The sequence below is a fragment of the Grampus griseus genome, assembly GCF_964374135.1.
Source record: "Grampus griseus genome assembly, chromosome: 10".
Taxonomy (NCBI): Eukaryota; Metazoa; Chordata; class Mammalia; order Artiodactyla; family Delphinidae; genus Grampus; species Grampus griseus.
The window spans coordinates 85,953,031-85,965,595 of NC_139004.1; positions in this window are offsets into that span (position 1 = coordinate 85,953,031).

Genomic DNA, 12,565 nt, shown 5'->3' on the forward strand with positions numbered 1-12,565 from the left:
AGAAGTTCACTGACTTGCCAGGGTCCTGGTGCTGCTTAGGGATGGTTGGAAACTCAGTCCCCCTTTCCCCCAGGGCAACAGCCTTCCTACCACCGCATTGTGGTGGGCTCTCTACAATCTGAGAGACAAGTGGACAGCAGAATTAAGCTAAGGACCCGTGTAAAGATCAAGTGCATGACAGGGTCTTTCCTACACTTCTCCAAGGCCACAGTCAACAGCCACGCAGGACAGTGGTGGAAGGCTCCTTCAGGGCAGCAGGCTTGGTCCTCACCTCTGTTCTTCCTGTATGTTGATGAGAGCTGGTCCCTAATGACAGACATGCATTGCAAAGCACTGTGCCAGCCTTTCCCAGGGCACAGCTCCCTGAATCCTCGTCCTACAAGATCCTCGACAACAAATGAGTCCTGTGATCCAATACCTCATTTCCTAGAGGCCTCTGATGCACGTTCTTATTTTTTCACTTATTAATATGAAATGAGAGGTTGAGTAATGAAGTAGTTACGAGCATACACTTGGAAGTCTGACAAACTGGGTGTGATTATCAGCTCTGTCCCTTCCTAGCTGTGTGACCTGGGCCAAGTTACTTGAGCCTCAGCTTTCCCATCCATGAACTGGGAATGAAGTAAGAGATGTTAGGTGAGGTTCTGCAAGAAGCAGATGCCAAGATGAGATGTGTATGAGGGAAACAGCTGTGAGAGAGTGTGGGGAGAAGCCAGAGGCGGCTGGAAATGCTGTGAAACCTCCGTGCAGACTGAACGCCTACACAAAAAAAAAAAAAAGAAAAAAGAGAGGAAAGGAAGAAAAAGTCTTAGATTGCAGTGCCATTCTAAGAAAGTTTTGGCAAAGCTTTCAGGAGTTCTTGAGTCCAAGTCAACCATCAGGAATCGTGCGTCTCCCAGGAAGGGGCCTGCCTCTTATCCGCCACATGCTGGGTCACTGGCTGGGAACAGCCCATGGGAAGGGAGGTCTCTGCCCAAGATGGAAGTGGATTCAGAGCCCAGAAGCAGGGGCCCTCGGTCAATCCCACCCCCTGCAGTAAGAGAAGCACATTCTCAGGCCCTTCTGAGCTCCATAGCAACCTCAAAAGGTAGGATTAAGTGTGTCAGTTTACATGAAAGGTCTTAAAATAGTACCTGGCATATAGTGAGAACTCAGTATGTGTTGCCTTAAAACAAATAAACAGGGTTATGAAATCAGGTTGCTTCCTCATATCCATTTGTACAACCGATGTGATGTTAGCCTTTTTGGTTCTGAATCCTAGAGAGCTGTTATTAAACTGCTGATCCATCTTACAGTCGGCACATACTGGAATCCAAGAAATACATTCAGAAAGTTTTGCAAACTGTACACCCCCTCGGAGACTTGCAAATGGCACACTAAGGATTTTGAAAAGTTCTGCAGTACTACAGCCCTATTTTACTTTGTTCAATTCTCTTTCCCAAACTTCTTCGCCCAGAGATCTGGGGTTTGCATGCACTTCCAAGAAATTCCTTTGCTCTTTAGTTAGAGAAATTGGTTTCTGTTGCTTGCACTCAAATCCCAGTTGAGACAGATACGAACTCAAAATATCAAAGAGGTGAGAGTGGAAGTGCCCTGGATAAACCAGAGATGAGAAGGGACTAGAATTCCATGGAATACATTTTGGCAAATGCTGTGCTTTGCAAATGCTGATGGCTGCTGTTTCAGGAGGTTCTCGGGAATGAGGAAGCGGGAGTGTGTCCTGCTGCAAACAGGCCATCCCACCCCTCCCTGCAACTTTCCCCACAAGGTCCCTGGAGGATGCAACTGGAAAAGCCTCCGTCTAAGCCAGTCCCTCAGGTTCGCTCGACCAGCCTCACTCACTCAGCAGAGAACCTTCTCCCTCCTGGCTCCAGAGAGGTATAAGAGCACCACGAGGGACTTCCCTGGTGGTCCAGCGATTAAGACTCCGCACTTCAAATACAGGGGGCGAGGGTTCGATCCCTGGTCAGGGAACTAGGGTCCCACATGCCACGTGGTGTGGCCAAAAAATAAATAAATAAACCAAAAAATTGTAAAAGACACTAAGGAGCTCTAAAGATAAAGAAAATAAAAACAAAAGCACCATGGATAAGAGTCTCTGGGCCCTGTGATCAGAGGCTGACGGCCATGAACCAGTTCAACAGGAACATTTTCCTCATTCCTTGTTTACCGTTGGTTTACTGTCTGCCCTGTGCCAGGTACCACGCTTACAAGTGGGGATTCGGAGATGTCAGAGGCGGCCTTCAGGGCTGGGTGGGACACCTTTTACGTGGTGTCTCAGATTCTCACCATCCACCTTTTTGTCCTGTCCAGACACCTGGACACCTGAAGCGAGAGGGCCTCGCTTTAGCTGCACTGGGGGGGGGGGGGGTCTGCTTTCTGTGGGGCTTCACTGTGGCGTCTGTCACAGGGCCCCAGGCACACGTTTAAATGCAACCCCCAGGAGCAACCTCAGCTAACACAGGAACAAACACTCCCCTGTGTTGTGTCCTGAGTGCACCGTGCTGAGGTGCTCTCTACTGCCCCCAGAGGTCACATCCCCACAGCAGGGGCCTCTCCACGCGTTCCGGCCCACCTGGCTTCCCTGCTTGACTCCCCACGAGCCCCCCACCCCCTTTCCCAAGAATCACTTCGTCAAAATAAACCATCTTCACACAAGCTCTTATCCTCTGCCTTTTTAGGGGAACCCAAAGTACGACTTTTTTTTTTTTTAATAACAATAGTGCTTTGCATTTGTAGCAATTAAAATAGCATGGACTTCTGTGAATTCACTTGACCCTCAGAGCAGCCGAGAATGATATACAAGCCAGACAGCAACCTCATTTTAGAGAAGAGAAAAACTGGAGCTCAGAGAGGTCAGCTAACTTTCCAAACGTCACACAGTTAGGAAAACAGTGAGTATCAGGGCTCCCCCATCTCAGCCTGAGCTGCTGTCACCGGAGGCATCAGTTCAGGGCCTGGGGCCTCAACCCAGACCCAAAGGTGGACCTTTCAAATTCCCTTGGGCTGAGTTTTGAAGAATACTTATGAATTGGCTGGATGAAAAATGGGATGGTCAGAGGGTGGGGACAGAACTTCTGACAGAGGAAATAGCAGAAGCAGAAACCCAGAAGCTGGAGGCATTCATCACGGTTTCTTCTGGAAACCGTAGGAAACATGGTTTGGCAGAAACATAGCGTCAAGGAGGCACGTGGGGCATTGGTGAGAAGTAAAACAAAAGCTCACACAGGGCCTGTGGACTAAGCGGCTTCATTACTGGCCGAGAAACACTAGGAGGGCATGGAGGGCACAGTGCAGACAGGAGGTGGCGCTTGCCCGAGACAACTTCAGGTTTACGGGCTCTGCCCGAAGTCACCTGGCTGAAATGCAGAGCCTCGCCACCTGGCAGCCAGGGTGGGCTTGTTTCCCCAAGGGCTCAGGACTCCAGTCCTGAGGGACAGCCCATTACACTGTTCTTGACCGTCTAAAAGAACTCGTTCTTTTTTTCTTGGGAAGAGGCGCATCTTGGATCTCTAATGACTAACTCATTAAGACTAGAAAATGAGGGGCTAGAAAGGAAAGCAGGGCCCTTAGGTAAAGTCAGAATCAGCAATCCGTGAACAGGGTACCACAACCCCCTCGGCATCATCTCCAAGCTGTGGTCACTTCTGTAGAGAAAGGCTGAGAGCAGCTCTCTGCTCAGCCAGTTCAATTACTGACAACCTCAGTAATTGGTTGTCTGGTCTACACGAGGTATAGAGAACCATGTTTAATGAGTAATCTTCCCCACACAGACTGCCTAGCAGAAGAAGTCTCTCAACAGGCAGGCTCCACCTTCCTTGCTGGTGGAAGCGTAAACAGGTGGGAACTCTCAAGAGAGAAATTTGGTGGTAGGCATGAGAACCTTAATAATGCTCAGAACTTTTATTGCTGCAATTCCCTTTCTAGGAATTTGTCCTAAGGAAACAGTCAGACAGATACAGAGGGATGCTTGTTCCAGCCTCGTTTATATTAGGAGAAAATTAAAATCAACCTTAATGTCCAGCAATTGAGGCTGGAGTAAATTATAGGCATCGTCCCCTCAATAGAAAATGATGCAGCCTTTAAACAAGTAGGAAGTATGTGTAGACTGATTGCAAAAACAGCCACAGTTGTTCTCCTTTATACGTCCCTTGGCAACATGACTCTCCAGCAACTCTCATCAAGGGATGGGATCTGTTTTGTACCCTCCTGGCCACCACGCAACTCACTCTGGTAGACAGAATACAAAGTGACAGTGCACCTGTTCTGAGCTTAGGTTTTAGGAGACCTTCAGCTCTCCTCCCCTCTCTCTCTTTCTCCCTCTCTCTCTCATTCTCGGCCTCCCTCCCTTCCCCTCTCTCTCTGTTGGGCAAGCAGCCATCATGGGACCTATGGAAGCACGTGCATCCTTTGGCAACTGGTCAGCCCACCAGTATACCTGGTGGGAAGGGAACAGGGCCTTTGCCTGCAGCATGAGAAGGGTGCATGCAGCCCATCATCCTGCTTTGGCAATCACAAGGGACCCATAGCACTGGGACACTGGAGACGCTGATCTTGCTGCGTTTCTTCCGTCTGTGAGTAAAGCATTGTTCCAACCAGTTCCTTGTGTGTTGAGTCCTCCTCGGCAACTCCTAAACTCTAGAAGACGCAGGGAACCATGTCTGCAGGCTCCTACTTCTGGCAGTTGACTTGTTACGATCTTTGCCATCCTCCACAGTGTGGGAATCCTCACCTGGGACTGGTAGCTGCATCTCCCCGCTTCATGCTCTCTTTCCATCTCTCGCTCTCAGAATCCTGCCACTGCCATGCGCACGTGCCCAGGCTAGCCTGTTGGAGCGTGAGAGACCACGTGGTGGGGGGAGAGCCTAGCTGTCTCAGCTGAAGCCATCCTAGACCAGCCTCTAAGCAGGTGACCCTCAAACACAGGAAGGAGTCTGACCAAGATCAGGAAGGCCACCTGCCAGCCACAGCTGATGGCAGACACATCAGCAAGCCCAGTCAAGCCCTGAAGAACCATCCAGGTGACCTGAGGACTTGTAAGCAACAGTAAGTACTTATTCTTTAAATCCAGCCGTCCTTAAAGTGAGGTCCAGGGCATGGGTACTTCAAGGGGGTCTCTGAGGTCCTATGAGAGGGTCTACAAGGTCAAAACTCTTTTTGCAATACCAGGAAGATATCTGCCCTTTCACTCTCGTTCTCTTGTGAGTATACAGAGGACTTTTCCAGAGGCTCCATGACGTGTGACGATGTCATCGCTTTGACAGCAAGTGGGATATAAGCTTGTGTATTCTTGATTTCAAAATGTTCTCGGTTTTAATTTCCAATACAGTAAGTATTGATCGATATAGCTGACATAAACAAAAGCTCTTTGAGGTCTTTAATGATTTCAAACATGTAAAAAGGTCCTGAGACCAAAAGACTTTGAGAACCACTGTGTTAAACCACTGGGCTTGGGGTTAAGTTGTTACACAGCAGCAGGTATCTGACACAGCGTAGATGCATGTGACTGACCAGGAAAGAGGTTTATACTATAGCGCCTTTTTCACGCAGTTGTAAGATACCGCACAAGTCGCGCTTTTGTTTTGTACACAGTTATATTCCTATCCAAAATATTAACAGTCATCATTTCTGCAGGATGGGATGATGGGTCACTGGGGTAGAGTTTTTCCCTCTTTTTTATACGTACCTATGCTTCCTAACGTTTTGCAAGCAATTTCATGCTTATAAAAGAAAACATAGCTTTAAAACAAAGAAAAGAGTCTTCAGAAAGAAAAGAGAGCATCCTCTCTTTCTCTGTTGCCATGATCACGCCTACGGGAAGGTTTTGGTGGGAGGGCACCAGAGAGATTAAGTGGTCGTTCTCTGTATGCCTTCTCACGCCCACCTGGGGAGATTCAACCAAGAACCTGGAGTTTCCACTGCCTCGACTTCCGGGGGCAGTTGAATCAGATTTCTCTCATTGCCCTCTCTTCCAATAAGAAATGCCCAGCGGGAGGACCCCTCTTGAGACGCCCCCAAAAGAGAAGTGAGCACGAGCCATTTCATGTTCCTGCGCTCAGAGCCCCTAGAAGCTGACTGCATGCCAGCAGCGGTTGCCTAGGGAACACCAGTGACATCAAGGAGACAGGAGGACACAATAAATAACTTCAGCAACTATTTGCGTTTGGCAGATGTAGCCGGGGGCCGGGCCCTGCGTGCCTCCCTGTGGAAAAGCCAGGGGAACCCCAGAAAGAAGGGGAGCCAGCCAGCAGAGGCAGGAATAGGGAGGCTGGCATATGAGGGAGGCAGGGGAGTTCTGAACTCCTTTATAGTCCGTCCCCCAAAGCCTGCGGGAGCCAGAGATCAGGAGCCGCCTGCGTGATCTAGAAGGGGTCCCAAGGCTTTGTGCTTTCTGGGTGGTTTGACCACAGGCCAGGAAACCCCAGAGAGGGGCAGCCTCTTCTAGGGACTGACCCCTCCCACACACAGCCCTGCAGCCCCCAGGGTCCTGGTTCTCCCCCCACCGCCCTGGAAGGCAAGTGAGAGGATGGGCTGTGAGGCCGCGGGCTCTGCTTTGCTGAGGCGCTTAATTGGCATCCTTTTCACCCGACAGGTGAAAAGTCAGGGCGGGCGAGGGGACGTCAGCTCTCTTGTCAAGCTGGCTCCCTCTCTGATCTGTCTCCTCTCATTAGGGCTGAGCCAGTCCCAAGGAGCCCCAAAGAAAAGGAGGCAAATGAGCCAGGCGCTCCCGCCGCGGCCTGGAAATTGCAGCTGCTGTGACTGAGCCGTGCAGGGCACCTAGACCCCGGGGCGTCCCACTCTCTGGGTGGGATGGAGACACAGACCCAGAAGACGGGCCAAGAGGGGCCCAGCCCGAGCCTGGCTTGTCTCACTGCCCCCCTTGCAAAAGTTCCAGTCAGATCGGATTCTATCAGAAATGACTGGCTCCTTTATTCTCCCCTTAGTTTGCACCTCCTCTCCCCCCACTCCCCGGCTCAACCACATCTGTAGGCTCCACTGAAACAGAGCCAACATACACAAAACAAAGCACACCCCGGCAGGGCAGCCGGTGAGGGTGCGGACGTGCCACCCATCTGGGCTGGCCACAGGCCTACCTCCTGCTGGTAAAGCCCCTGCGTGGAGTAAGTAACCGATCTGGGGTTGCACGGGCCCTGGTGAGCGAAAAGAACCACGTACCCAGGCAGGGTAAGCGGACAGGAAGAGAAAAGGACTTGCCCACCGAGCAGTAAAACGTGTGCAGACTGAAGGACCCTCTTGAGCAGGATGGCAGGGGGTTGGCAATGTCCCACAGCGGGGCTGCCAGCATCCGTCTTCCACACGGTTTCCCAGTCTGAATGGCTTCTGGACGCTTCCGCTTCTAAGCATGTATGCATCAAGAGAGTCCACTTAAAACCAGGCAGGATTTTTTTGTTTTAACTGAGCATGCTCAGGGCTGGCAAAAGCAGAAGAGAAATAGGCATGCTAGCAGATTGCTTGGGAGGATGACAAGGGGCTGACATGCTGGAGGCCAGGTTGGGCTCCAGAACTGCTTGTATGTGTCCGTGAACGAGCCACAGGGACCGTGGTGCTGGCGAGGCTGGGATTCTGTAACCTCAGCTGTGCTCTTGGCAGTGAACCTGGGTTCTGATCGCTGGTGCTGGTGAGCCTGAAAATCCACCACCTTCCACAGCCTCAAATCTCTACCGACACCAGCTCCTGGCGGCCGGCAATTCCCATCATCATGGGAGAGAAATGAATGGAATGCCCTTGGCGCTACTGTCACACAGCAAGGTGGCTTACGTCTCCAAAGCGTTAGAGCTTAGCGACAGCTCCTCTTCAGGTGACATCTACGGCTCCTTTCTCCCAGAAAACACACATGCCACCACGAGTTAGGGTAGGTGCTGATACCCATTATACAGGATCCGGGACCCCTCCTCCCTCTGATGTTACGCTCTGTGAGACAGCTGGGGTACCATGCTGGACTCCATCCCCTATGACAAGGGGCCCTGAAACTGGACCACCATCCAAGCTGTCTAAATTTATGAGTCCTATTGGTACTGTATGTCCAAACTCAAAGGTGGACGAGTCAGGAGGACTACATTTCCCCGAGGTTGCAAAGAGACAGCCAGGAAAAGAGTTCTCATCTAATTCTGCTCACCTGGTCATTCAAATTCTGGTTCCTACTCAGCCAGAACACCACAGCATGAGCCTAGAAGATGACTGGATGACGCAGACAGATATCACTAATACATCCTTCTGGGGGGTAAGGTTAAACTGAGCCTCCGCCCATTGCCTATCTGTTTACATGACGAGGCACTTTATGGTCTCCCAATCAACTCTGCATCTGTTATTTCATGGGTACAGCAACTGGCTGGCAAAAATGACCCAAACTGTTTCCCTCCCTGTACTCGCACCTCTTTGCAACGTGACTCTGCAAGCACTCCCACGGAGAGGTAGAGTCTGTTTCTCCACCCCCTGACTCCGGGCTAGCCTCTGACTTGCTTTGACCAAAAGAATAGAGCAGCGGTGACTATGTTGCTGGTCTAGGTCAAGGGCTCAAGAGGCCATGTGCGCTTTGGCTTTCTCTCTTGGACTCCAGACGTCAGCAGGGCCAGGTCTTGGAAGATGGCAGACCAGTGGAGAGAGACAAACTATCTCAGCTGGGCCAGCCTAGAACCGCCAGCCCCCAGCTGACCTGGCAGCTAACCTCAGGCGCATGAGTAAGTCCAGGCAAAACTGAAGAGCCGCCTAGCTGAACCCCGCCCAAACCACTGGGTGCTCCAAGCCACTCAGTTGTGGAGGTTCTTTTCATGCAGGAAGAGCTGATCCTATGAGCTCCCAAACAGAGCAGGGTAAGTGTCATTGTAGCCAGTTTAGGAGTCAGAAAATGCTGGCACGGGACTGGGTGTTTCATCCCAGGCCCCAGTGCCAGATACTAACAGATTCAGAACCCGAAGCCAAGTGTCCCACTGGCCTGTTTTCTCATTTGCGTTTCCTCCAGAGTAGCAGATACTTGAGAAGCTTCTAGATAGCAGCCCTTAGAGATCCCTCCCGAGAGCGACCGCTGCATTTTCTTGAGGACCTGCCCTATTTCATCTGCAGCTGCCCTACCCCACACCCTGCCCTGTTTCCACCTTTCAGTGCAGCAAGGCCACGCACCAACCATCAGTTCCCTAACAGCAAGCCAGCCGGCAGTGCCAGCTCATTCAATTTGCAGGGCTCGAGAGGCTCCCATGCCAGCCGGCATCCCTCCCTTCTGCAAGCAGCAAAGGCAGCAGCCCCAGGAACGAGAGAAAACACTGCTTTTCAACCATACTGAATGGGATCAGCGGGTGGGCCCGTCTACTTGTCGGCATCAGTTGGAGATCAAAGCAAACACAAGAGGGAACAGACCCAGAAGGGAGGGCGAGGAGAGAAAAGCCCCCCTCAACACACTCCAAACCCAGCCAGGGCTTCTAAAGGGGTAGATGTGGGAGTAATCCTGACCGAAACGCCACCCCTCCCCAAGGAGCCCAGAGGGAAAAGGGTGACAAGGAAATAGGACGGTGTGTTTGGGGTTGGGGAGCGGGGTGGAGGCGGAAGAGGAAGCAACAGAAAATACAAAGGAAGGAAGGAAGGAGGGCAATTGGAGGAAGCAACTCCACCCTCTTACAGCTTCAAAGAGGGCCTTTCTCTGTCCCTGGGCCTTCAGGGACACAACAGGAGGGCAGGGGGCCCAAGGAGGAGACAGCTGCACGCAGGTCCTGGCTGCATGCACGGCACCGGCTGCCAGCTGGAGGGGAAACGGGCTCGCCTAGCTACAGAAGGCAGAGGGTTGGGTACTTTTTTCTCTTCTCTGCAGAGTTGGAGAAAACAGAGTCGTAAACCTAGCCAGGCCCAATTTCCTCCCGCAAGGCAAATTCTTCCCTGTGCTTGGGAAACACACCTGGCTAGAATTCTCAAGCCCTTCCCAGTGGATGGTCCCCGGGGAAAATAAAACGTTTGGCTGAAGCAAAACACTCTGATGGTAAAAATCCTCCGAGGGAGACAGATAAGCTCTCAATGGCGGCTCCATCTGCTGCGAGCAGGTAGAAGTCACAGTGATGGCCATGGCCAAGAAGATGACGGGAATAATAATGGCTGCCATTAAATGAGCACGTACTAAGTGCCAGGCGTTATTTTATGGCCTCCTCACAACTCGAGGGGGTCGGCAGCGGAGACTAGTGCCCCCACCTCCACCCTTACGTACAGCACGCTCTGGCTGACATCATGTGCCAACCCCTGCGTCATTCTGCTGAAGGCTTCCTCCTACTCGAGCCGGCTGTGCCCACTCACCAGCACGCCAGAAGTGCCACAGAAAGAACCCCCCACCCCCAGAGCAACCTCAGCCAATGAGGGATGGAGCTGGTGGATCCATACCCCAGCTTCTCTGCTCTTTGAGCGGGAGAACTGTGTCGTCTTCATCGGTTCCCAGTTGGGCTTCATCCCAACAGGATGAAGCTCTGGTCACCCAGCATAGTCGTTTGCTTGATAACGGATGTGGTATGGGCTGCCTTCCTTCCCTGTCTCACCCCTGCCTCCTGCCTCTTAGTGTCTCCTGGGGTCATTTTCCCAATAAACTACTTGTGCTAGAATGCTTGTCCCAAGGTCAGCTTCTTGGGGAACCCAACCTAAGAGAGTTACAGCACCATTTTACAGGTGAGAAAACCGAGGTCCAAAGGGTTTAAGAACTCATCCTCTTCTGCCCGACTCAGAGTGCTCTCAATGACTATTCTCTACTTACAATTACTATGACTTTTCTGAATTCTCTGGGTGCCAAGTATACCTTAGTTCAGGCCAGACAAATCCCAGAGGATGCACCCCCACTGAGAGGTGCTTGCAGCATGTGGATCTGGGGTGCCCTGAAGAAGCTGGATTTCTCCCTACCCGATTAAGAAGGCAGTCTTTGGCATCAGGAGACCTGAGTTTTCCTTCTGAAGATGCCACTCAGCTCTGTGGCCTTGAGCAAGTCCCTTAATCTCTCTGAGCCTCCTCGGCAAATGGAAGCTACAGCAACTACCAGGTGAGGTGAAAATTCAGAGCAGTGGCCACCCAGTAGGTGCCCTGGACCCTGCACTCCTGTGAGAAAGAGGACAGCGGTGTGGGAGGGGCAGGGCCAACCAGGGGAACCTGGGTTACCCTGCCGTGTGCCGGCCTCGAGCCCTGGGACAAGCTGTTTAGCCTCTTGTGCCTCCCTTCCCACCTGGGTCAAGTCTGGGTCTGTGAAATCAGACCCTGAAGGGGAAGCACTTGGTGGGGCCCGGATTCCTTCCTTTCTTGTCATTCTTAAGGTTTGTTTCTAACTAGGTTGCTCTGAGCCCCCAGGGACATTTAAATAGAGTTAGAAATTTTTAAAACCACTCTGATTCTAGAGCACTCCATGCAGCTCCCAGTGCTCAATTAACATTGTAAATTGTGCCAGGGAGCCAGCCCAGGAGGGTCTCCAGAGATGAGCAGCTTCTACAAAGTGCCTCCCAAGCCCGGAGGCCAGTCATAGCTGGAGGCACAGCCGTGGGCCACCGGCCAAAAACCTGGAGACCACTTCTTAGAGAGAAGACACAGATCAAAGAGCCCTTGAGGTTTAAGGGGAACTTTAGGATCCCTGAGCAGAAGGTCTCCACTGGGGGAGCACAGCTCCCTGGAAGGCCCCAGAACCTTCACTGATGGACCAGCGGGCTGGAGACCTCCAGATCCACCGGCCATGTTTGTCCACCCTGCTCTGTGTCCTGGGAGCCTGCCCTGGACAGAGTGTATCCACAGGCTCCTTTGCCCTCTGGCTTCCTGTTAGCACTGGTAGGACACTGGAGGGTGGAAGGAGAGACAGACCTGTGCTGGGTTACTGCAGGTTAGCAGCATCCCTCTGCCCCAGGTCACACCCCTGTCAGGAAGCTTCTTCCATCTGGCCCCTCTGTCCCAGCTTCAGGTCGTGGCTTACTCCCTTGCCCTTTTAGCCTAAGGGTTTTGAGCTCCAGGCTAGTAGCTCTGGGGCACTGACCAATCTCTTATGGTTTCCCTAAACCCTCTGGAGACCTTTGTAAATCGTCCTTTTATTAAAATCTCCTCAAAACCCTGTTTGAATATATCGTCAATTTCCTGCTGAGACCCAGACACAGCCACCAAATTCAAAGCATCCTGTAAAGTTTTCTGTTGCCAGAACTAAGTTTATATGCTGTTAGTATGATATGCATCAGTCTCAATGCCGAGCTGAGCAGGTTATATGGTGCATCTGCTAAAATGCCATTTGGCTGCAAACAACAGAAAACCAAACTCACACTGGCATAAACAGAGAGGGGACTACTTGCTCACATAACAGAAGGTCTAGAGGTGGGTAGTTGATGACAGATTTTAATGAGTTTGGGGCCATCCTCTGTTATCTTCTTGGCCTTTCTCTCGTGAACACAAAATGGCTGCTTCAGCTCCAGACATCTCATCCATGCTCAAGTCAAAAATAAACTGGCCATAGGAAAAAGAGATAGCATCACTCACTTCTACACAGGAAAGAGAAAGATTTCCCAGAGGCCCTGTCCAGCAGATTCTCAGAGACTAGAACTGTAGCTAACCGCCCTAG